General features: G+C 35.2%; 1 long non-coding RNA gene and 1 pseudogene across 1 annotated transcript; both read left to right on the top strand.

Moving 5' to 3' along the window:
• The first annotated feature begins 621 nt into the window (after positions 1–621).
• LOC143597690 (putative receptor-like protein kinase At1g30570 pseudogene) lies at positions 622–1,683 on the top strand (annotated as a pseudogene).
• A 1,384-nt stretch (positions 1,684–3,067) lies between these two features.
• LOC143597689 (uncharacterized) lies at positions 3,068–8,330 on the top strand. Its single transcript, XR_013146975.1, has 3 exons — positions 3,068–3,206; positions 4,303–4,454; positions 8,270–8,330. It is a non-coding gene; the product is annotated as an uncharacterized LOC143597689 (long non-coding RNA).
• The last annotated feature ends 749 nt before the right edge of the window (positions 8,331–9,079 follow it).

Raw genomic sequence — 9,079 nt, 5'->3', positions numbered from 1 at the left:
TACCGATGTTATTAACAATTGTATATTCTCTTTATCGTCTCCACATGAATGTATGAAATTATGTTTTCCACCTTCATATTACCGATTCGTGTTACAAAATTTATCTTTTTTCACTCGTGACGCTCACGGGTCAATAACCTAGCTAGAGAATGTAGATAACAGTATTTGACTATATATTTTCTTTTTGTATTTTTCTTAAGCTATTGCTAGAAAATCCACCAATGTTGACCAATTTGCAGAAATCGCATTCAATGCACATCTCTCTTTCTTTTTTATCATTCACACCCACCAAGAACTAATTTTGTTTTGATTCATTTATTTTCGACAACAACTGTTTCCGGGTCGCTCATTAACCAACTTGGTTAAATGGTTTAGCTGGTTGAACCCGAAATGGTTCAATGGGTGCATACTGAACTGATGCGGTTCTGGTTTAAGCGCTCTCACACGTCTGCTTTTTTTATTATTATTCTTTGGGCTTTTCTTGACAGTTGCCTTGCAATTGCTTGATAGCTTAACAATACCCGCCAGCTGACCGACCATATTAGTTGACTTTGACTAGTTGTTTTATGCTCCTCTTGATCTGCAACGTTCTTCTCAGAAGTTTTAGTGCCAACCAATATCATGTCCTCTGGAACCGGTCAACGTTTTTCTCTAGAAGAGATTCGATGTGCAACCAAAGACTTTGATGATGATCTGTTCATTGGACAAGGAGGATTCGGAAAAGTTTACAAAGGTCAGTTGTCTACCGAAGAAGGTGGTCATGTTGTGGCAATCAAACGACTGAGTTCTATGTCCACTCAGGGAGAACCTGAGTTCAAAGCAGAAATCGAGACGCTTTCTGAGCTGCGTCACTGTCACTTGGTGTCTCTGGTTGGTTATTGTGATGAAAACAAGGAGATGATCCTTGTTTATGAATATATGCCCAACGGAACCCTCTACCATCATCTCCACAAATCAAAAACTATTTTAGATTGGGTTCAAAGAATGAAGATTGCAATAGGTGCTGGACGTGGTTTGGATTACCTGCATACCGGTGTCGCCACTGACCAAGGAATTATACACCGTGATGTGAAGAGTTCGAACATCCTCTTGGATAAAAACTTGGAAGCTAAAATTTCGGATTTTGGGTTGTCAAAAATAGGCCCAACTAGTCAGTCGTCATCGTGGGTTGATGCTAGTGTTAAAGGCACTTTCGGGTATCTTGATCCAGAGTACTTTTATACTAAAAAGTTATCAAGGAAAACAGACGTGTACGCATTTGGGGTTGTTTTATTTGAATTGCTATCCGGAAGGCTTGCAGTAGACGAGCACCGTGGGGATGAACAATGTAGTTTGGTAAGATGGGCTAAAAAATGTGTGAAAGAGAGAAAATTAGATCAAATAGTTGACTCTAGTATCAAGGGAACAATTTTTCCCAAAGGTTTAAAGCGTTTCGCTCAAATTGCAGATCGTTGCGTGCACGGTATTCCAAAAGAACGCCCTACCATGACCGAGGTAGTGACCTCACTTAAGGCCATATTGGAACTACAGCTGAAATCTGATAATCCTACCAAGCCATCAGGCATAATGGGTTTCACTTGGAAGACTAAGAAGTCTCTTGCAGCAGTAACAATACAAAACTCAGGTATCACTTCACCTTCTTTTGAGTGTAATATTTGCATATTTGTAGTCATAAAATCTTAGCTAGCACTGAACCAGTTACATAATTGAATATCTAGACTTGTTCGATATCCATAGACCTTTTTCAAATCAAGTCTTTTTTGCTTACTTGGCTCTTCAAACATAGATGCAAGACCATAACATGTACCCGTACCCGCGTACGAGTATCGGTACCAAGAGTTTAGGGTTTCGGCTCAAGTCCCGATAGATAATCAAGCACAAACTAAACGACTAGCTCTCGTTTATATTAATCAGAAAATCTAACTCAAAAAGCTTATTATAATTCTCAAATTAACCTTAACTCGGTTTGACTCTACTTCTTGACAATGCCTAACTCGGTTGCCCCTATTTATAATCTTAAATCTAACTTAGTTAACAAGAAAACCTAATAACACTAACTTGGTCATTAAGCAACCCATTAAATAACCTTTTTAACTCTTGGGTTGGGCCCTATTCTTGGGCCAAACAAGAATTGATCCAACATTGATATCCAGTACTTACGGGTACCGGTAGGGGTATCTCGCTTAGGGTTGTAATCGAGTCAAGTTGAGTTGTGCCAGGACGTGCTCAAGCTTGAGCTCAAACTTAAACAATTAGCTCGAGCCTGTAATTTACTTTATCGAGCTTGAGCTCAGCTCCTTTAAGAGCTTAGCTCGAGCCAAGCTACTTTAATATTTTCTAATATTTTATTATTTTTTATTTATTTTACTTTTACAGATTTTGGTATATAAAAAGATAAAAATATAATTATAGCATGCATATTATACAAAATTTATAAATTAAAGAATTTATAACATTATATATTATATTTTTGTTCATTTCTGTATAATGATTTAAAGATCGAGTGGCATAATATAACAATTATATTTACTTAATTTCCTTTTTTGGTATAAAATTCGGTATGCTACTCGGTATCCAGTTTTACTGATTTTCGGTAAAGGTACTTGCGGGTACGGATATTGGTATGATATCGATCTCATCCATACTATCAACGGGATGCTAATTTCTTTCCTTTTTTTTGTGCATTATCGAAGACCAAAGCAGCACAAGTTCATCAACAAATCCTGGGAAAGAGTTCACGTATGATGAATTAAAGCATGCCACAAGGAACTTTAAAGGCACATGCTTGTGGATGGGGGTTGGCACCGAGGTTTACAAAGGTTGGGTGGATAAGCAGACTTATTCCCCTTGTAACAAACGTTCTGGTTTGCCGGTTACTGTTAAAGTATTTCACTACTACAGAAAGCACAGTCATGTAAGTCTTGCCAACGCCAAGCAAAGTATCTATTATTTTGGTGTTCTGTTTAAGCTTGAATCAGTGTGGAAGGATATGGTTCGTTCCATATATTAATAGTTGGAGCAAGAGCAAGATGCACTCATGAACTAAGCTTGATCACAATTTTAAATGCAGTTTGATCAGGAAATATTCAAAGAATGTAGTCATCCGAACCTTGTTAAATTTATAGGATATTGCATTAATGATGAACAACTCCTCTTAGTGTATGAATTTTTGCGTAAAGAAAACCTGGAGGATCTCCTTCGTAGTGGTAAGCATCACAAATAACTTATATTTTTTTTAAATTGAAACAACCACAGCTGTCGTTAAGGGTGTTGCTAAATGTACTCTCTTCTATATAATTTTAACTGAATATACACCATCTGAACTTATTATATTAACTATTTTTAGTTCTTAACATTATTTACATACATATTAGTCCCTACAACATTGGTTTTCACTTAATAGTCTCCAAATCACATATCAAATTAAAAACTATTAAGTTATTATTATTAATTTATTTTTTTATTAATATTGTAAATATTTATAATATATTTTTTAAATTTTAATAGTATATATATATATATATATATATATATGAGATGATATTTTGAGAACTTCATAAGTTGTAAGAACTTAAGAACTCAATATAGAGCACATATTTAATTAAATAAGTATGGAATATGTGACTGAGATTAAATTTAATTAAAAAATGAATCGGGAAAAAGAATAAAGATTTTTGATAATTACACAAGTTTAAATGTTAATTACACGGATGTAAAAAGTCGATTCGGTGTGTAAAAAAATACTGTAATTTTTTTTACGTTACTTACGCTTACATGTTACACATGTGTAAAAAAAATTCAAAAAAAAAATTGTTACGTTGCGTTCTTTCGAGTTCTTAAAACTCAAAGTGGTTCTCAAAATAAATCAGTCATATATATATTGTTCTATAAATATAACAATGCATCGATAAATATAATAATAAAGATTATTATTATTATTATCAAGGAAATAGACAACAAAAAATTAGAAAAATTAAAATAATATATAGTTTTTAATTTAATATTTTGAAGGGAGGCCATAAAATACAGAAAAAAAAGTGTTATATGAGAATGTCAAATAAAATTCTTAAAGAATTTGAAAGTTCGGGAAATAAAAAAATAAAATATAATAAAATGTTGGAGGGAAGTAATATGTCAAAAACAAATCTTAAAGGGAATGAAAGTTCAGGTGAGGAGGTATGACAAGTAGAGCAGTGGGTACGTTTAGCCTATCCCTGTCATTATATATATATATATATATATATATATATATATATAATGTTCATATAAAATTGACTAAAAAGTTAATTTTATTGGTTTTAGGAGCTATAGCACGACTTCCATTGGTTAAGAAAGTGCAAATAGCATTTGGAGTTGCTCGGGGAATTCATTTCTTGCAGAAGATGCACCATTATTTTGGCAAATACCGGGGCCATGAGCCATTGTTTGGGCGACACAGCATAATGTTAGATGAGGTACAATCTAAGCTCTTATAATTTAATCACTAACTACTAGCAACGCAACTCTTTATATGTAAACAATTAAACACATGTTCCCGTAATCATAGATAGACAAATTGAGGGAAATTTACTGATATGTTGATGCGTTAACTTCAAATAAGCTTGCAAATGAGTTTATATACAAAACAAGCAAACTAATGAAAGACTAACGAAAGTAAAAACTTTCGCACGAAATAAACTTTTGTATCAGATAAAGTTTCAGATGACATCCCCTCAAGTTGAAGGTGTCTGTAACCCCAACTTGGAAAACGAGTTTGTTTGCGGATGATTAACTAACCAGACTCTTTGCAACCGTATCCGCAAGCTGATCAGAGTTACGAGCATGAGATAGAAAGAAAAAAAAAATAAAAAATACCAAGATCAAACCAACATAAATTTTCAGCGAACAAAATGACCATCCAATTCAGTATGCTTAAGTATTCATGAAAAAAGGGATTTTAAGTAATATGAATAGCAGCTTGATCACCATATTTGAATGTACACAAGCAAGACCATGAACTTGAAACTCAAAAAACAAACGAGTTAACCAAGCTAATTCATGTGTCAAATGAGGAAAGGAACAATACTCAGCTTCAACTAGCTAAATGAAACCGTAGCATGTTTTTCTTGGCTTTCCAAGAAATGAGACTTCTCCTAAAGGAAATAAAGTATCCACTAACATACCATCGTGTGTTGGGACAAGAAGCCCAATCAGAATCATAATAAGCTGCAAGAATGAAATAAGGGTTATTATTGAAAAATAAACCTTGTGAACAAGTACTATGGAATAGCGAAGAGCGCAGATGCCTGTGATGAGCATGTGTATCATTTATAAACATACTAACAAATTGAACATAAAATGCCAAATCATCTCTAGTATGAGTTAAGTAATTCGGCTTCCCAGCCTTCGGTAATCCAAAGGTTCATCAAGAGTGGCGAAGGCGAATTGACATGAGAAATGGCTGCAACATTAAATTCAGACACAAGGTCATTAGCAAACTTACGTCAAACTAGAATCAGTATTCAGAATTTCAACCCCTAAAGAAATAGTTGAGAGAGCGAATATCCTTCATCTGAATGTATAATGAAAGGGAGCCTTTAAAGCATACATTTTCTTTTCATAATTACAAAAGAATGTCGTCCACATAAATAGCCACATGAACAACATAATCACTCACTATCTATGAAAAAAGAAAAAGAATAATCATTGTCAAATCGCAAGTAACCTTTTGTTTTAAGAGCATCCAATAGTTTTCACTGGCTAATAGTTGGCCCGAAACGGGTATTGTTATTATTGTTTATGTTGGGGCTGTTAGTATACATTTGAAGGATTCCGAGATATTGTATCGGGTGAGGATACTCACTGGAAAAGTGTAGGTGGTGGATCATCTTTTGATATGTCGCATGTTGGCAAAGAGAGAGGACATAACAAGAATAGTGGGAGTCAAGGGAGTGCTCGTCTATAGCTCGAAAGAATGTGAAATGTTTGGGTTGTGATGAAATTGGACACATTAAGAGTTAGTACCAAAATAGAAAACTAGTAAAGGTTGCTGAGGCGAACCCTATTGGACAGGTTAATGTAGAAGTCAGTGATAACGAGACATATATTTGTAGTGTTGAAAGCATAATGGACTCTTGGTTCATGGATTCTCCACGAAGTGGAACTAAAGGTTGTTAACTTGGGAATGTATGGATTTCTAATAGTGACATTCTTGATGTTTAGTGACATCAAGTTGTTAACTTTATTGGGAATTAGGTGGAACTTGAACATTATTTTGTTGTTGAAGAGAAAACTTATCTCTATCGATCAACTAGATAAACTAGGCTTGGAAGTAAAGTTCGGTGGAGGTAAATGAAATGTAACTAAATAGTTTGGTTATTGCTCGTGAAAACATGTGTGGTTCGTTCTATATAGTGGAAATACCTTCTGAGGGAATATGGTTGTCTCTCAAACCAAAGTTAGGTTTGGTGAACCGAAAGGGGCAACAATTTACAACGGTGTGGTGCCAAAGTGATTCAAGCTGAGTGGGGATGAAGGTCTAAAACATGTCAAGGGTTCAGTGACACTTGGAGTGAGGGTTGTGTTTCGGGAACAATTACAAAAGAATATTGGGTTTTGAATACCGTTATATAGATTGATGAAATTTCTCTTGTGGTACTCTTGTTGAATAAGGAGAGTGTTAATGGTTCTTGGGTTATCTATGAAACCAGTGGATTGTGCGTATCTGTTGAGATAGAGTATGTGCCAGGTTTAGCTGATGAGTTGGAGCTCGATGGAGCTTCAATTGGCCCTTTTAGTACTTAATGATGGGGGGCTACTGCAAGTAGGGGGATATGACAATGTTTATTGCTGAAGTCTTAGCTTGTTTATGGGAACTGGAAGCTTAGAAGACTTGTTATTAAAGAACACTGATATTACAGATGACTGGGTGTTTTGTTAGTACTTGGATGGCGGGCTGAGGTTTATCGCAAGGCCTTTAGGTGGGAGATTGTTAGGTATAGTGAAGGCCTTTGGGACGGGTTACTTTGGTTAGTATTAGAAGAGAAATGGGAACAACTCGTTTACTCGAGGTGGAAGGCCCGTTTTTGTTTACGTGGCCCCTAAGCCATTACACCTAATTGAAATATATAAATACCTATATCATGAATTGTAATTTTTGTACCGTGTTTGATAAAGAATACCCTAGTTGCAGCTGCTGTATGTAGGTCGCCTTGACTAAACCACGTAAAATCTCGTGTCCTGTTTATTGCTTATTTGTTTTCGATTTTGTTTCCACATGTTAATTCATTTGTGAGATTGTGTGTTGGTTTCGTTGTGCCACTTGATTCCTAACATTAGCTATATTGACCCATTTCCAATTAAACTCGACATCACCAAACACCACCACGACTACATCGACACAAACCAACAACTCCTCCTTTGACTCTCCATTACCATCACACCAACAACCATCACCTAATACTCCCTCTCACATGTGCCAATTGTAAGCCTCCAACTCTACTACTCCATCACCACCCCCAAACTTAAAGATTTGCAGGATGTTTAATGTTAATGCAAGGAAGGTAGATGCAACAAAGATGCTGCAACAAATAAAGAGTGGCGAGATGCTATGGTTGACGAGTTAAGTCTATCAAAAAGAAACAACACAAGGAAGGTAGATGCAACAAATAAAGAGTGCGAGATGCTATGGTTGAAGAGTTGAGGCTATAGCATGAAACAACACGTGTGAACTTGTAACTTTGCCACAAGGAAGAAATCTTGTAAGTCTAAAATGGTTGCACAAGACAACCCAGTGGTGTTCGAGAAAAGTTTTTCTACTCGTCGCCTTCTCGGAGTTATGGGATTTAAATCATGAAATGGAGATAAAATATGATCTGAACTTGCAAACCGTCATGTGATTCACTCGTGTAGTGCGTGGTTTATGTGTGTGTCGTTTTCCATGTTATCTAATGAAATTGATTTAGTTTGAATAAAAGTCGATTGGAATAGGCTTAGTTGCTAGTTGTTAGGTGCTTACCGAGTCTTAAGGTAGCCCTTTTTATTGCTTTATCTATTTAAAAGTCCTTAAGAGTTCTCAATAATGTACGCCCTTCAACTTAATTAAGCAGGTGTTTGGGATTCCTTATGAAACTCCTTAAAACTTTTCAATAAGTTAATAAGTAAAAAACCATTGAAAATAAGCAAATCCCAAACACCCCTAAGAGTGAATCGTTGATGCCTCTTTTTGTTTATCTTATTCTTATATCAATAATAATTGGTCTTAACCTATATACATAATTTATATTTTCAGGATTTTAATGCAAAGTTTTCATATTATGGTGTCACATACATATCATCTCAGTCTTCACCCGGTAAGCTCCTTCGACCTTTCTCCCATGCATTCCCATAAATAATAGTAGTGTTTTAGAAATGTTTTAAAGGCGATTTCGGGCAAGGGTAAAATTGATGTATCCAAAGTCTAGGGGTGGCAATCTTGACCCAAACCCTTTGAAATGAGTCAATTTGAGTTGTTTTAAAAGTTAAATGAGTTGGTTTGGATAAAAGGTTTTAAATAAATGGGTTAAAATGAGTCATTTGAAATTCCATCCTTTTATATTCGGGTCAAAATGGGTCGACAAATTCAAAGAAATGGGTTGATGTGGGTTAGTGTCCTAAAGAAATGTGACAGGTTTCGGATCGGAACGGGTTTTCGTACAAGACAGGTTTCGGTACGAAACGGGTTTAGATCGGAACGGGTTCGGTTCAGGTTTCAAGTCAACACGAGTTTTCACCCGTGACGTGTTGGGTTTTGGTTTCTTTTGTTTCTTTCTGGTCGATTCCGGACTCGTGTTTGTTCGTTTTTTCAGTTTTGTTTTTATTCGGTTTGAATTCTTTTAGTTTCGTTTTGATTGATTTTTTCGATTTCGATTGATGTGGTCCGGTTTTGGCTTTTTGTTTCTTTGTTTCATTTTCGTCGATTTTTTCGGTTTCGGTTCGATCCTAGATTTTTTTTTATTTTATTTTTTTTATGGAACGAGGACAACGTATGAAACATTTTAGTGTTTTTACTTTTTTTGTTTATAATTTATATTTTGAGTTATAAATTTTTTATTATTTTTTT

This window comes from Bidens hawaiensis, unplaced genomic scaffold, assembly GCF_021521415.1.
Source record: "Bidens hawaiensis isolate Kalapana, Puna unplaced genomic scaffold, B.hawaiensis_p1.1 tig00048860_1, whole genome shotgun sequence".
Taxonomy (NCBI): Eukaryota; Viridiplantae; Streptophyta; class Magnoliopsida; order Asterales; family Asteraceae; genus Bidens; species Bidens hawaiensis.
This window is presented reverse-complemented; position numbering and strand designations above follow the sequence as displayed.